A 13907-nucleotide genomic window follows, 5' to 3' on the forward strand; every position below is an offset into this window, starting at 1 on the left:
CTGAGCAATTAACATATTAGTATTCAGAAGACAGACACCGGGTCATTAGTTTACTGATTAAATGCAAAGCATTTGTAGGAAATGCAAACTTAAAAAGAAAATGATCCTTCTTATACAGTTAATAGAACAGATTTCCATAGAAATGACGGGAATGCAGATACAGGGACCTATTTAAGTCTACCTTTAAAGAGCTTTTACATTACAAAATAGAGGGCCAATAGCAAACAGACCATTCCTCTGCTGCTGCTGCCCGCTCTTAGAAATAAAACTGTTTACTTTTCTGCTCTTTTGATAACTAACATTAGATCCTCAGCTTTGCCTCTGTCTGAAATTTCATGCACAATGAAAGGAGGGTGGAAATGCTAAGAGGAGAGAATTTGTTGAAGGGTCACACTCTTGAGATTGGCACGACGACATGGAAGTTGATAAAGCAAAGATTGGAAGGAAAGGATCCTATAGAAAGAAAATAATCAGCTATTAAACTGGAAGATTCAATAATGTGCTAACATCGAAGTGCATCAATATCAGGTGCTCCCCACATCTATTACTTTACAATTTGTGTGTAAATTCTAATGCGCTGACTTCATATACAGCCACACTGTAAAAAGGGCAGGTTTCAAAATAGGTGCTTCCTGCATTTACTAAAAGACTTTGTGTTGTCAGCAAATGAACAGCTAGAAATTCCATTGTGAATGCATCCATGGTGGGTAAGTGAACAGTGGGCTGTCCTCCCAGCATAGTTGGATTGTGTTGTGCCTATTGTGTAGGGAAAATGGGCTCAGAAAGGCCCAATTTCAGACACTAATATCCTGCAGCCTAACAGTTGGAAATACACCACATAGAAACATACCAATCATGTTCCTGATAGCCCTTAAGACATGTTATGTCCTTGGGTCCTTGAATATACAATCAAGGGATTAATGATTATTTTGGGGCTCAGACTGGTAGTTGGCTTGCCCTAAAAGAAACAGGCCTCAGACCATTTGACCTTTGGCCTAATGTATGGGCCTTAAAGGAACTGTTGGAGGCTGTCTTGAAAAAGGGATCATCCTTAATGTGGAATGGGAGAAGGACTCAGAGTGCATCGGTCTTATACTGTATGGGATAGTTCTAACATACAAAATAATAGTATGACAGTTAAATTGATCATTTTATTGCTAATTTTGTAACTCATTTTTTTAGCATTGCATTCTTTCCAGCTTACTAGAGAAAGAAAGAGAAGTATTTTTACCCATTTCTGCATTAATCCTTTAATTTTTTATTCAAAGTTGTTGCTAATACTCATTTTTGATATGTGTAATGTTAACTTACATTTTTGTTCGTTGTCATTACAGGGCAAAAGATTTGCTAAATTTACCATTTTAGATCGATAAATTACATTATACTCCATTGTTAGTCTGAGTGCAACTAATCAAGTCATTGTACCAAGTTAGAAACTGGATGTAACTGGGACTGAGTCATTCACTGGAATACAACACCTTTATTTTGAGACCATGGTTGAAAAGCAGCCCACATTCATGTTTCTCTCTGCTGGCTGTAAGGATTCTAAGTGTAATGTGTTTGGCAGTCTCATGCAGAGAAGCCACAGGAATAGTGAAATGCCAAAGTGGCACACAGGGCTGCTTTTCTCAAGTTGGAGTAAAGGCGCCTGGTTGACGTTTCATCAAGGGAGATTTACTCCTTGGCTAAACCATGGTATGTCTGCTCTAAGAGAGATTGACAGTACTGATGAGGGGAATCTTTACTTTCTACCTTAAGCCTTTTTCCATTCACTCTTGGGGAGCAACATTTATCACCTATCCCCAAATTCTCTTCAGAAGATGGTGGCAAAATTTCATCTGGAAATGCCGCAGTCCTGTGGTGTAGGAACACCTACTGTGCTGTTAGGACGGGAATTCCAGGATTTTAACCCAAAAAAAGTGATAAAACAGGGATATAGTTTTAACTCAGGATGGTGAGTGACTTCAAGGAGAACTTGCACCCGCATGAATGCACTTACAGCCTTTGTCCTACATAGAACATAGAACATAGAAGAATACAGCGCAGTACAGGCCCTTGGGCCCTCGATGTTGCGCCGATCCAAGCCCACCTAAACTACACTAACCCACTATCCTCCATATACCTATCCAATGCCCTCTTAAATGCCCATAAAGAGGGAGAGTCCACCACTGTTACTGGCAGGGCATTCCATGAACTAACGACTCGCTGAGTGAAGAACCTACCCCTAACATCAGTCCTATATCTACCCCCCCTTAATTTAAAGCTATGCCCCCTTGTAATACCCGACTCAATACGCGGGAAAAGGTTCATACTGTCGACCCTATCTAACCCCCTAATCATCTTGTACACCTCAATCAAGTCACCCCTAAACCTTCTTTTCTCTAGTGAAAACAGCCCCAAGTGCCTCAGTCTTTCCTCATACGATTTTCCTTCCATACCAGGCAACATCCTGGTAAACCTCCTCTGCACCCGTTCCAATGCCTCCACATCCTTCCTATAGTATGGCGACCAAAACTGCACACAATATTCCAGATGCGGCCGTACCAGAGTCTTATACAACTGCATCATGACCTCAGGACTCCGGAACTCAATTCCTCTACCAATAAAAGCCAGTACGCCATATGCCTTCCTCACCGCACTATTTACCTGGGTGGCAACTTTCAGAGATCTGTGTACATGGACACCAAGATCCCTCTGCTCATCCACACTACCAAGTATCCGACCATTAGCCCAGTACCCCATCTTTTTGTTATTCTTCCCAAAGTGAATCACCTCGCACTTAGCTACATTGAATTCCATCTGCCACCTTTCTGCCCAGCTCTGCAGCTTCTCTATATCCTGCTGTAACCTGTCACATGCTTCCTCACTGTCAACAACTCCTCCGACTTTCGTATCATCTGCAAACTTGCTCACCCAACCTTCTAACCCCTCTTCCAGGTCATTTATAAAAATGACAAACAGCAATGGTCCCAAAACAGATCCTTGCGGAACACCGCTAGTGACGGCACTCCATGAAGAAACTTTGCCATCAACTACTACCCTCTGTCTTCTTCCATCCAGCCAATTCCTAATCCAAACCTCTAACTCACCCTCAATGCCATATCTCCGTATTTTCTGCAGTAGCCTACCATGGGGAACCTTATCAAACGCCTTACTAAAATCCATATATACCACATCTACCGCTTTCCCCTCATCAACCTCCTTCGTCACCTTTTCAAAGAATTCAATAAGGTTTGTGAGGCACGACTTGCCCTTCACAAAACCATGCTGACTATCCTTGATCACATTATTCCTATCTAGATGTGCATAAATCCTATCCCTTACAATTCTCTCTAAGACTTTGCCCACAACAGAAGTGAGACTCACCGGCCTATAGTTACTAGGGCTATCCCTACTCCCCTTTTTGAACAAGGGAACCACATTTGCTATCCTCCAGTCTTCTGGGACTACTCCTGTAGACAAAGAGGACATAAAAATCAAGGCCAATGGCTCTGCAATCTCCTCCCTTGCTTCCCAGAGAATCCTAGGATAAATGCCATCAGGCCCAGGGGACTTATCTATTTTCACCTTTTCCAGGATTTCCAACACCTCTTCTCTACATACCTCAAAGCCATCCATTCTACTTATTTGTGCCTCAGTATTCTCATCGACAACAATGCCCTGTTCCTGAGTGAATACTGAAGAAAAGTATTCATTCAGTGTCTCCCCAATCTCTTCCGCCTCCACACGCAACTTCCCCCTACTATCCTTGACTGGACCTATTCCTACCCTAGTCATTCTTTTATTCCTAACATACCTATAGAAAGCCTTAGGGTTTTCCCTAATCCTATCTACTAAGGACCTTTCATGTCCCCTCCTTGCTGCTTTTAGCTCTCTCTTCAGGTCCTTCCTGGCTACCCTATAACTCTCAATCGCCCCAATTGAACCTTCACGTCTCATCTTGAGATAGGCCGCCCTCTTCCATTTAACAAGGGATTCCAATTCCTTATTAAACCACGGCTCCCTCGCACGACCCTTTCCTTCCTGCCTGACAGGTACATAATTATCAAGGACACTCAATAGTTGCCCCTTGAACAAGTTCCACATATCATTTACACTCTTGCCTTGGAGTCTACCTTTCCAAGCCACACATCCTAAGTCATGCCTCACCGCATCATAATTTCCCTTACCCCAGCTATAATTCTTGCCCTGTAGTACACACTTATCCCTCTCCATCACGAGTGTAAAAATCACCGAATTATGGTCACTATCCCCAAAGTGCTCACCTACCTCTAATTCTAACACCTGGCCTGGTTCGTTACCCAGAACCAAATCCAGTATGGCCTCACCTCTTGTTGGCCTGTCTACATATTGTGTCAGGAAACTCTCCTGCACACATTGAACAAACACTGACCCATCTAACGAACTTGAGCTATAGCTTTCCCAATCAATATCAGGAAAGTTAAAGTCCCCCATAACAACCACCCTATTACTGTCACTCATCTCCTGAATCACCTTCCCAATCCTTTCTTCAATGATTCTAGGACTATTAGGAGGCCTGTAAAAGACTCCTAACAGGGTGACCTCACCTTTCCTATTCCTAACCTCAGCCCAAACTACCTCAGATGGCAAGTCCTCATCCATTGTCCTTTCCACCGCTGTAATACTATCTTTGACAAGCAATGCCACACCTCCCCCTCTTTTACCCCCACCTCTGACCCTACTAAAACATTTAAATCCCGGAACCTGCAACAGCCAATCCTGTCCCTGTTCTAGCCATGTCTCCGTAATAGCCACAACATCGAAGTCCCAGGTACCAACCAACGCTGCAAGTTCACCTACCTTATTTCGTATACTTCTTGCATTGAAGTATACACACTTCAAGCCACTTCCCTGTTTACAGGCACCCTCCTTGGAAATTGATGCCATGTTCCTCACCTCCCTACACTCCAGGCCCTGCACCCTGAAGCTACAATCTGGGTTCCCATGCCCCTGCCGAGTTAGTTTAAACCCCCCCCAAGAGCACTAGCAAACCTCCCCCCAAGGATACTGGTTCCCCTCAGGTTCAGGTGTAGACCATCCTGTTTATAGAGGTCCCACCGTCCCCAGAAAGAACCCCAGTTATCCAAAAACTGGAACCCCTCCCTCCTGCACCATCCCTGAAGCCACGCATTTAATTGTTCTCTCTCCCTATTCCTCGTGAGTGGGTGAGTGGGTGAGTGGGTGAGTGAGTGGGTGAGTGAGTGGGTGAGTGAGTGGGTGAGTGAGTGGGTGAGTGAGTGAGTGAGTGAGTGGGTGATCACAGGTTTGGAGTTTGTTGTCAAAGTTAACTAATTCTGCATTGAATCGAATCTTATCAATTGCTGAACGTTGACACTCTATTGGTGTTGCATGTGAAAAATAAAAAAAAATTCATCACCCCTCATACTCAACTTTTTGAAAAGCAGAAAATGCTCACCAAAAAATCCATCAGATTAAAGTTAGAGTTTGGACAGTATTTCAGGTTTGAAGGCTGTGCTACTGCTGTGTCCATCACAGTAATATGATTGGCTAAAAGGAACATATCAATTTAGAATAATATTTTCATATCTTTCTCTTCTGAAAAACAGGAAAGGAGCTGCATGCCTGCACCTCATCCAAACAAATTCCAAAGGGATTCCAAGAAGACCTGAATGTTCCAGCTCTGTAGACAGATGTGAACTGGTATATCCACTATGTTGTTCAGTAGTTAGCACAGTATGAGAGAAGGTGTTAGTTCAACATACATTTGATAGTGACACGATTTTGAAGATGACTAATTGGGAGTTTATCTGTTATGTTCAGTCAGTCATTCATTTTTAAACACTGGAAATATTCTACCTGAGATTCTCTCTATTTTCTAAAGCAGCTTGAAACGTATCAAGGCAGAATACAGTGTGCCGCCATCTTGAAGGTTGCCAAGATGAATACTTTGCTCCATCAGTCATTTTTGGCTTCCTAGGCAAAAATTCCTGATGACATGGATCTTTTTAACATCAGCCAAATCTTTATTTGTTTTAGTAATCGGGGCTGCTTCACTGAGGTGGGCCAGACCGGAGCCTCACAGATCATTCTGACTCCAAGTTAAATTTGTGCTGGCTCTGGGAACCAGAGAGCAAAGATTGTGGAATTGGCTCCCAGTTAATGATTCCTTTTCGATGTTCCTGTCTAGTGCATTCTTGGAAGCATTGAACTGTCTTATGTTGACCAGCTAGAGATCTATCCCTCTCCTTGCCCATTCTTTTGAAAGGAATGATACTGCGACAGAAAGTTAGTATATTGAAATAGCATTTGAAGAATGATACTTCTTGTACAGGCACCTACTGTTAGCTTTTCTTTCAATATTGATCAGACTGGGCTCTACTTGTTCACTCGCCCAATGGCATTTTGGCACCCACAATGCTGGCTCTTTGGTTATCATCTCATAGAATCCCTATAGTGTGAAAACAGGCCATTTGGCCCAACAAGTCCACGTCGACCCTTTGAAGAGTATGCCACCCATTCCCCTACCCTATTGCTCTACATTTTCCCAGACAAAAGGCCCTAGTCTACGCATCCCTAAACACTATGGGAACTTAGCATGGCCAATTCACCTAACCTGCACATCTTTGGATTGTGGAAGGAAACCAGAGAACCCAGAGGAAACCCACACAGACACTGGGGAGAATGTGCCAAATCCACACAGACAGTTGCTCAAGGCTGGAATCGAACCTGGCACAGTCCCTGGCACTGTGAGGCAGCGATGCTAACCACTGAGCCACCGTGCCTGAGTAGAAGTAGTCTTTGGTGCAGTTAAATCCACTTGTAGAGGGGATTTGGAAAAGTAGTGGGCGAACATCTACTCATCAAAATGAATGGGTCCAGGACCTGTGAAAATTTGTGGAATTAGCTACACCAGTAACTGGGTTGTAAAAAGTGGTAACATTTGGGAGGAACTTTAGACTGTGTTCATGCTTATGATTACTCATCAATGTGACCTGCTGTGGACAATGGTTGATGGTGGAATCAACCTTGTTAGTGTGCTTTCCATGATTCATGAATCTTTTCAGGCATGTTGCTCATTGCTGACACATAACAGATGACCACTTGGCTGAGGGATGGCCAGTTTCCATGGTGCAGTATCCTATTGTAAGAAACTCAGAAGAACAGGAAGAGATAATGAAATAAAAGCACTCAGTAAGCTAATGAAAGCAAATTAAAGATGGAACTGAACCTTTGGTCATCATTTTGGTATCAGAATCACAATCGCTATTCAGAGTGGGAAATAGCTTCCCGAATGAGAGAAAAGCCAGCAATCTCTAATGCAAATTACATTTCATATCATAAGAACTGTACAACTGTAAAAAATGGACATTCCCCTTCTCCGGGATCGACCCTATTGTTGCTGAAAGACTTTGACTAATATTGTCCACACAACCCTCCTAAACATTAACATTGTGCAAACCAAGCTCAAGCTGTGACTGAACTCTGCACAGTTTTCACATGCACTCTGGAATTTTATCTTGTGAAATCTGTTATTGCCTGAACACCACTGACCCTGATAACAAGCAGAGAGAAAGGTACAATACAAAAAAAAAACAGGAAGCAGTATCTGGCTATCTGACAATTAGGGGTAATTCTGATTGATGTGTAGAATTAGCTTTTTGATCCTTAATTGAGCAAATAGTACAGATGAAAAAAATGAAAACAAAAGTTGGTTCCTTTCTAACCCTGCTTTTGTCTTATTCACCTTTCAGGAGAATCATCTATAAGTCACATGATTGTGAATCAAAATCTGACAGCATTTTATGAGAAACAAAAGTCAGAAGATGCAAGAAATACTAAACGGGCCTGGCAGCATCTGTGGAAAGAGAAACAGAGTGAACATTTCCTGCTTTTCTGTTAGTATTTTGTAAGACTTGTTATCATTCCCATTGTGCATGGTGGGTCATCACTTCACTGCTATGTCTCCATTGTTGTAATTATTCACATGTGCTCTTCTGAATCTTACACAGCTAGCAAATGAATAATTAACTGAGTTTATTTGATTAACTGTGGGAATAACCGAGTCTGCACTGCTAATCAGCTGCACTAACTCGCACTTTTAACAGCCTCGTTGATATTGAGTTGAACAACATTTTCTAACAGGACCCACTGGATTGCTGCATTAAAGAAAAAAAACAAAGAAAAATGGCCCATTTTAGAAGGTCTCAACAAGTAAGGAACTAAACCATGAAATGAAAGGAAGTTACAAAATTAAGTCACAATATTATTAATGATACCAATTATCTCCTGCAGTCTTTTACGCCCGAAGACTGGAGGATATTGCCTGCTCCTTTTCCAGAGCTATGGATAAGACTGGAAGAGCAGCAGTCAGCCAGAGAGACCAGCTGCATGATGATACTGTGAAAGGATGAGCAGTTCTACCAATGTGTGTCGATTGGCACTACAAAAGACAACATTAAGTTGCGCAAAGTGGTGAGCAATGCTGTCCAGCTGTGCTACATTCTAATATAGCTATTTTATCAGAGGTGATGGTGATCTGATTAGTCAGTTTACAGATAGTATGGTGGATTTGGATAGTGAGAAAGGTTGTCAAAGGATATTGTAGGGTATGAATCTGTTGAATAGTTGGGCAGAGTAATGGTAAATGGAATTTAATGTGGGCAAGAAACTTGAAAGGGTTCAGAAAAGATTTACAAGGATGTTGCCAGGGTTAGAAGATTTGAGCTAGAGGGAGAGGTTGAATAGGCTGGGGTTATTTTCCCAGACTGATGGGTGTTTTTGGAGACTGAGGGGTGACCTAAATGGAGGTTTATAAGATCATGAGGGGCATAGATAGGATAAATAGACAAATTCTTTTCCCTGGGGTGGGGGAGTCCAGAACTAGGGAGCATAAGTTTAGGGTGAGAGGGGAAAGATATTAAAGGGACCTAAGGGGCAACTTTTTCATGCAGAGGGTGGTGTATGTATGGAATGAGCTGCCAAAGGAAGTGGTGGAGGCTGGTACAATTACAGCATTTCAAAGGCATCTGGATGGGTATGTGAATAGGAAGGGTTGAGAGGGATTTGGGCCAAGTGTTGGCAAATGGGACTAGATTAGGTTAGGATGGCTGGTCGGCATGGACGAGTTGGACCAAAGGGTCTGTTTGCTTGCTGTACATCTCTATGACTGTTTGACTCTATGTGTGAGAATGCATTTTGAAAGGTGCAGTGCAAGAGGAAAGTACACAGTAAATGGCAGGACAATTATGAGCATTGATATACTTGAGGTCCAAGTTCATAGTTCTGTGAAAGTGGCAACACAAGTGGTAAAGGTGGTATAGGGCTTGCTTTCCTTCGATGTTGGGGCACTGAGTACAAATGTTGGCAAGTTATGTTGCAGATGTACAAAACTTTAGTCAGGCTACAATTGGAGCACTGTGTGCATTTCCAGTCACCACACCACAGGAAGGATGTGGAGGCTTTAGATAAGATTCAAAAGATGTTTAACAGGGTGTTGCTTGGATTAGAGTGTGTCAGGCATTAGGAGAGGTTGGATAAACTTGGATCATTTTTGCCAGAGTGTCAAAGGCTGAGGGGTGACCTGATAAAAGTATATAAAACTATGATAGACATGGATAGCAGAGAGAGTTGGAGTCTTTTTCCCAGGTAGAAATGTCAAATACTAGGAAGCACAGGTTGAAGGTGATTAGATTAGATTAGATTACTTACAGTGTGGAAACAGGCCCTTTGGCTCAACAAGTACACACCGACCCACCGAAGCGCAACCCACCCATACCCCTACTGTACCCCTTTTTACCTAACACTACAGGCAATTTAGCATGGCCAATTCACCTGACCGGCACATCTTTGGACTGTGGGAGGAAACCAGAGCACCCGGAGGAAACCCACATAGATATGGGGAGAATGTGCAAACTCCACACAGTCAGTCACCTGAGTCGGGAATTGAACCCGGGTCTCTGGCGCTGTGAGGCAGCAGTGCTAACCACTGTGCCACCGTGCTGCCCACGGTGAGAAGGGGAAAAGTTTGAAGGTGAGGTGCAAGGCAAGTTTTTTTACACAGTGGTTGCCTGGAATGCACTGCCGGGGAGGTGGTAGAAGCAGATATGTTAGCAATATTTCAGAGGCAATTAGACAGACATATGAACAGGCAGAGATTTAAGGAATGCAGACAACATGCAGGCAGATGGGATTAGTTTAGAATGGTATCATGGTTGGCACAGACATGGTGGGCTGAAGGGCCTGTTCCTGAGTTGTACTGTTCTATGTTCTATGACACTTGGCAAAAGTAGAAGATGTACAACGTCATCCTAACATCAAGATGTTGGATGTCTTGTACAATTTTGACACAATATCGCAAAAGCTCAGATCAGTCTGATACTGAAAAGATTAAGCCCATAGTTTGGGTTCTGTGCTAGCTGACATTATTGTATATTACATATACATATAGCTGACTAATTAAGGGAACTACACTGACTCATTACACAGAGTCAGTGACTGAAAGTGAGACCAGACCTTAATACTGGAATGCCATTTTTGTGATTTTCCATCTAACTCTATTCGAGGTAAAGGCCTGTCTTATCTGGCATTTTACCCTTCAAAGAGTTGGAATCTTTTCTTGATAACATGGACACGGATACATACAGCAACAGTGTGTGCCATCTACAAGATGCACTGCAGAAATTCTCTAAGACTCCTTCGGTAGCACCTTCCAAACTGAAGTCCACTAGCATCTAGAAGGGCAAAGGCACCAAATGCATAGGAAAACCACCAACTGCAAGATCCTCCCCCAAGTCACTCATCATTCTGACTTGAAAGCAAATCATCACTTATTAGGTAAAAATCCTGGAACTCCTTCCTTAACAGATCTACCTACAGCAAATGGGCTGTAATGATTCAAGATAATTGACTGAGTTTTTTGAAGATGTAATAAAGAGGATTGATGAGGGCAGAGCAAATGATCTATATGGACTTCAGTAAGGCATTCAACAAGGTTCCTCATGGAGACTGTTTGGCAAGGTTAGATCACATAGAATACAGGGAGAACTAGCCATTGGGACACAGAGCTGGCTCAAAAGGTAGAAGACAGAGGATGGTGGTGGAGGGTTGCCTTTCAGACTGGAGGCCTGTGACCAATGGTGTGCCACAAGGATCGGTGCTGGGTCCACTGCTTTTCGTCAATTACATAAATGATTTGGATGACACCAAAATTGGTGGAACAGTGGACAGCGAAGAAGGTTACCTCAGAGTACAATGGGACCTCGAAAAGATGGGCCAATGGGCCAACGAGTGGCAGGTGGAGTTTAATTTAGATAAATGCAAGGTGCTGCATTTTGGAAAGGCAAATCAGGACAGGACTTCTGCACTTAATGGTCAGGTTCTGGGGAGTGTTGCTGAACAAAGAGATCTTGGACTGCAGGTTCATAGTTCCTTGAAAGTAGAGTCACAGGTAGATAGGACAGTGAGGAAGGAGTTTGGTATTCTTTCCTTTATTGGTCAGAGCATTGAGTATAGGAGTTGGGAGGTCATGTTGTGGCTGTACAGGACATTGCTTAGGCCACTTTTGAAATATTGTGTGCAGTTCTATCAGAAGGATGTTGTGAAACCTGAAAGGGTTCAGAAATGATTTACAAGGATGTTGCCAGGATTGGAGGGTTTGAGCTATAGGGAGAGGCTGAATAGGTTGGGGCTGTTTTCCCTGGAGTGTCGGAAGCTGAGGGGTGACCTTACAGAGGTTTACAAAATCATGAGGAGCATGGATAGGATAAATAGACAAGGACTTTTCCCTGGGTTGGGGAGTCCAGAACTAGAGGGCATAGATTTAGGGTGGGAGGGGAAAGATTTAAAAGGAACCTAAGGGGCAAGCATTTCATGCAGAAGGTGGTGTCTGTATGGAATGAGCTGACAGTGTAAGTGGGTACAATTGCAACATTTAAAAGGCATCTGAATGGGTACATGAATAGGAAGGGTTTAGAGGGATAAGGGCCAACTGCTGGCAAATGGGACTAGATTAGATTGGGATATCTGGTCAACATGGACGAAGTGGACCGAAGGGTCTGTTTCTGAGCTGTACACCTCTATGACTCTTTGACTCCAAGACAGCTTGCCAACATTTTCTCTCAGGCAAATGGAGATGATCAATAATGCCTGCCAATGATGCCCACATTCCATGAATTTAAAAAAAATAAATCGATATATTGTCTCTATATATTCAGACAGTGCCTTGGCAAGTCACATTGCATCACAGAATTGCAGCGCTATTACTGCAAGACAATACAGGAGAAAGTGAGGACTGCAGATGCTGGAGAGTAGAGTCGAGTGTGTGGTGCTGGAAAAACACAGCAGGTCAGGCAGCATCCGAGAAGCAGGAGAATTTACATTTCGGGCATAAGTCCTTTATCAGCATTCCTGAAGGGCTTATGCCCGAAACATCAATTCTCCTGCTCCTCGGATGCTGCCTGACCTGCTGCGCTTTTCCAGCGCCGCACTCTCAATTCTGCAAAGCAATACAAACAGGACCTGATACAGTAATCAACTTCTCACTCTGCGGCGTGCTATGTGAAATCATGGTTGGACCATGATTTGTCATAAATGTGGTATTGTCCAAAATGATATCGTCAGTTTCGAAATGGGCATCTTGCAAGATGGAGGTTTATATGCAGCTCAGCTATTTCTTTGCAGGACTTCACTAATGTTGACAACAATATCATACAATCTAGCCTGGAAACAATAATGTAGTACCTTCCCTTGAACCCAAGTGTTTATACAAAATTCATCAAATTCATTTTTATTTAGTTCCAAATCAAGTTGAGATAACAGCATTCTTTTGATCAATTTCCTGCACCACTTTCTCCCTTCTTTCCAACTATACATCATGTACATGTGGTTCGGTGGTGAGAGAATGGGAGGGAAGAACAGGTAGATATTTCCCTTCAACATGAAAGCTGCTGATGATGGTAAACTGTTGCCTACAGGAGTAGGTGCCTGATGAAGGAGCAGTGCTCAGACTGTTCGTGAATTTAAATAAAGCTAGTGTACTATAACCTGGTGCCATGTGACTTCTGATTAGTGGGGTAAGACACAAACTTAATCCAGCTATTGAGAAACCTTGGCAAGTCACATTCCATCACAGAATCACAGTGTTATTCCAAGTGGACGAAGGCCACTCAACTCATTGTGTCTGCACCAGTTTTCATGTAATGTCATATTCCTGGTCTTTCCCCTCCCCCCAAAAAAAGCCTGCATGTTGTTTCTTTTCAAATTAAAGTCCAATCCCCTTTTGAATGCTTCAGTTGAACTGATCTCCACCGCACTCAGCCAGAGCATTCCAGACTTCGACCATTTGCTCCGTGAAAAAGTTATTTTGTTCCCTTCAGAGAAGAGAAGGCATTCAAAATCATAAGGATCTTGAACTGAACAGACAGGGAGAAATTGCCCACACCTGCTGGAAAGGTCAAAAACCAGAGAGTGCATATCCAAGATAATTGGCAAACAAAACCGTGGCAGCAGGAGGAAAAGCTTTTTCCCCATATCAAGTTTAATTCAGATAAATGTGAGGTGCTGCATTTTGGGAAAGCAAATCTTAGCAGGACTTATACACTTCATGGTAAGGTCCTAGGGAGGGTTGCTGAACAAAGAGACCTTGGAGAGCAGGTTCATAGCTCCTTGAAAGTGAAGTTGCACGTAGATAGGATAGTGAAGAAGGTGTTGGTATGCTTTCCTTTATTGGTCAGAGTATTGAGTACAGGAGTTGGGAGGTCATGTTGCGGCTGTACAGGACATTGGTTAGGCCACTGTTGGAATATTGCGTGCAGTTTTGGTCTCCTTCCTATCGGAAAGATGTTGTGAAACTTGAAAGGGTTCAGAAAAGATTTACAAGGATGTTGCCAGTGTTGGAGGACTTGAGCTCTAGGGATAGGTTGAACAGG

The sequence above is a fragment of the Chiloscyllium plagiosum genome, unplaced genomic scaffold (genome assembly GCF_037043375.1).
Source record: "Chiloscyllium plagiosum isolate Xiang-an unplaced genomic scaffold, Cpla_swu_hap1 HiC_scaffold_24, whole genome shotgun sequence".
NCBI classification, from domain to species: domain Eukaryota; kingdom Metazoa; phylum Chordata; class Chondrichthyes; order Orectolobiformes; family Hemiscylliidae; genus Chiloscyllium; species Chiloscyllium plagiosum.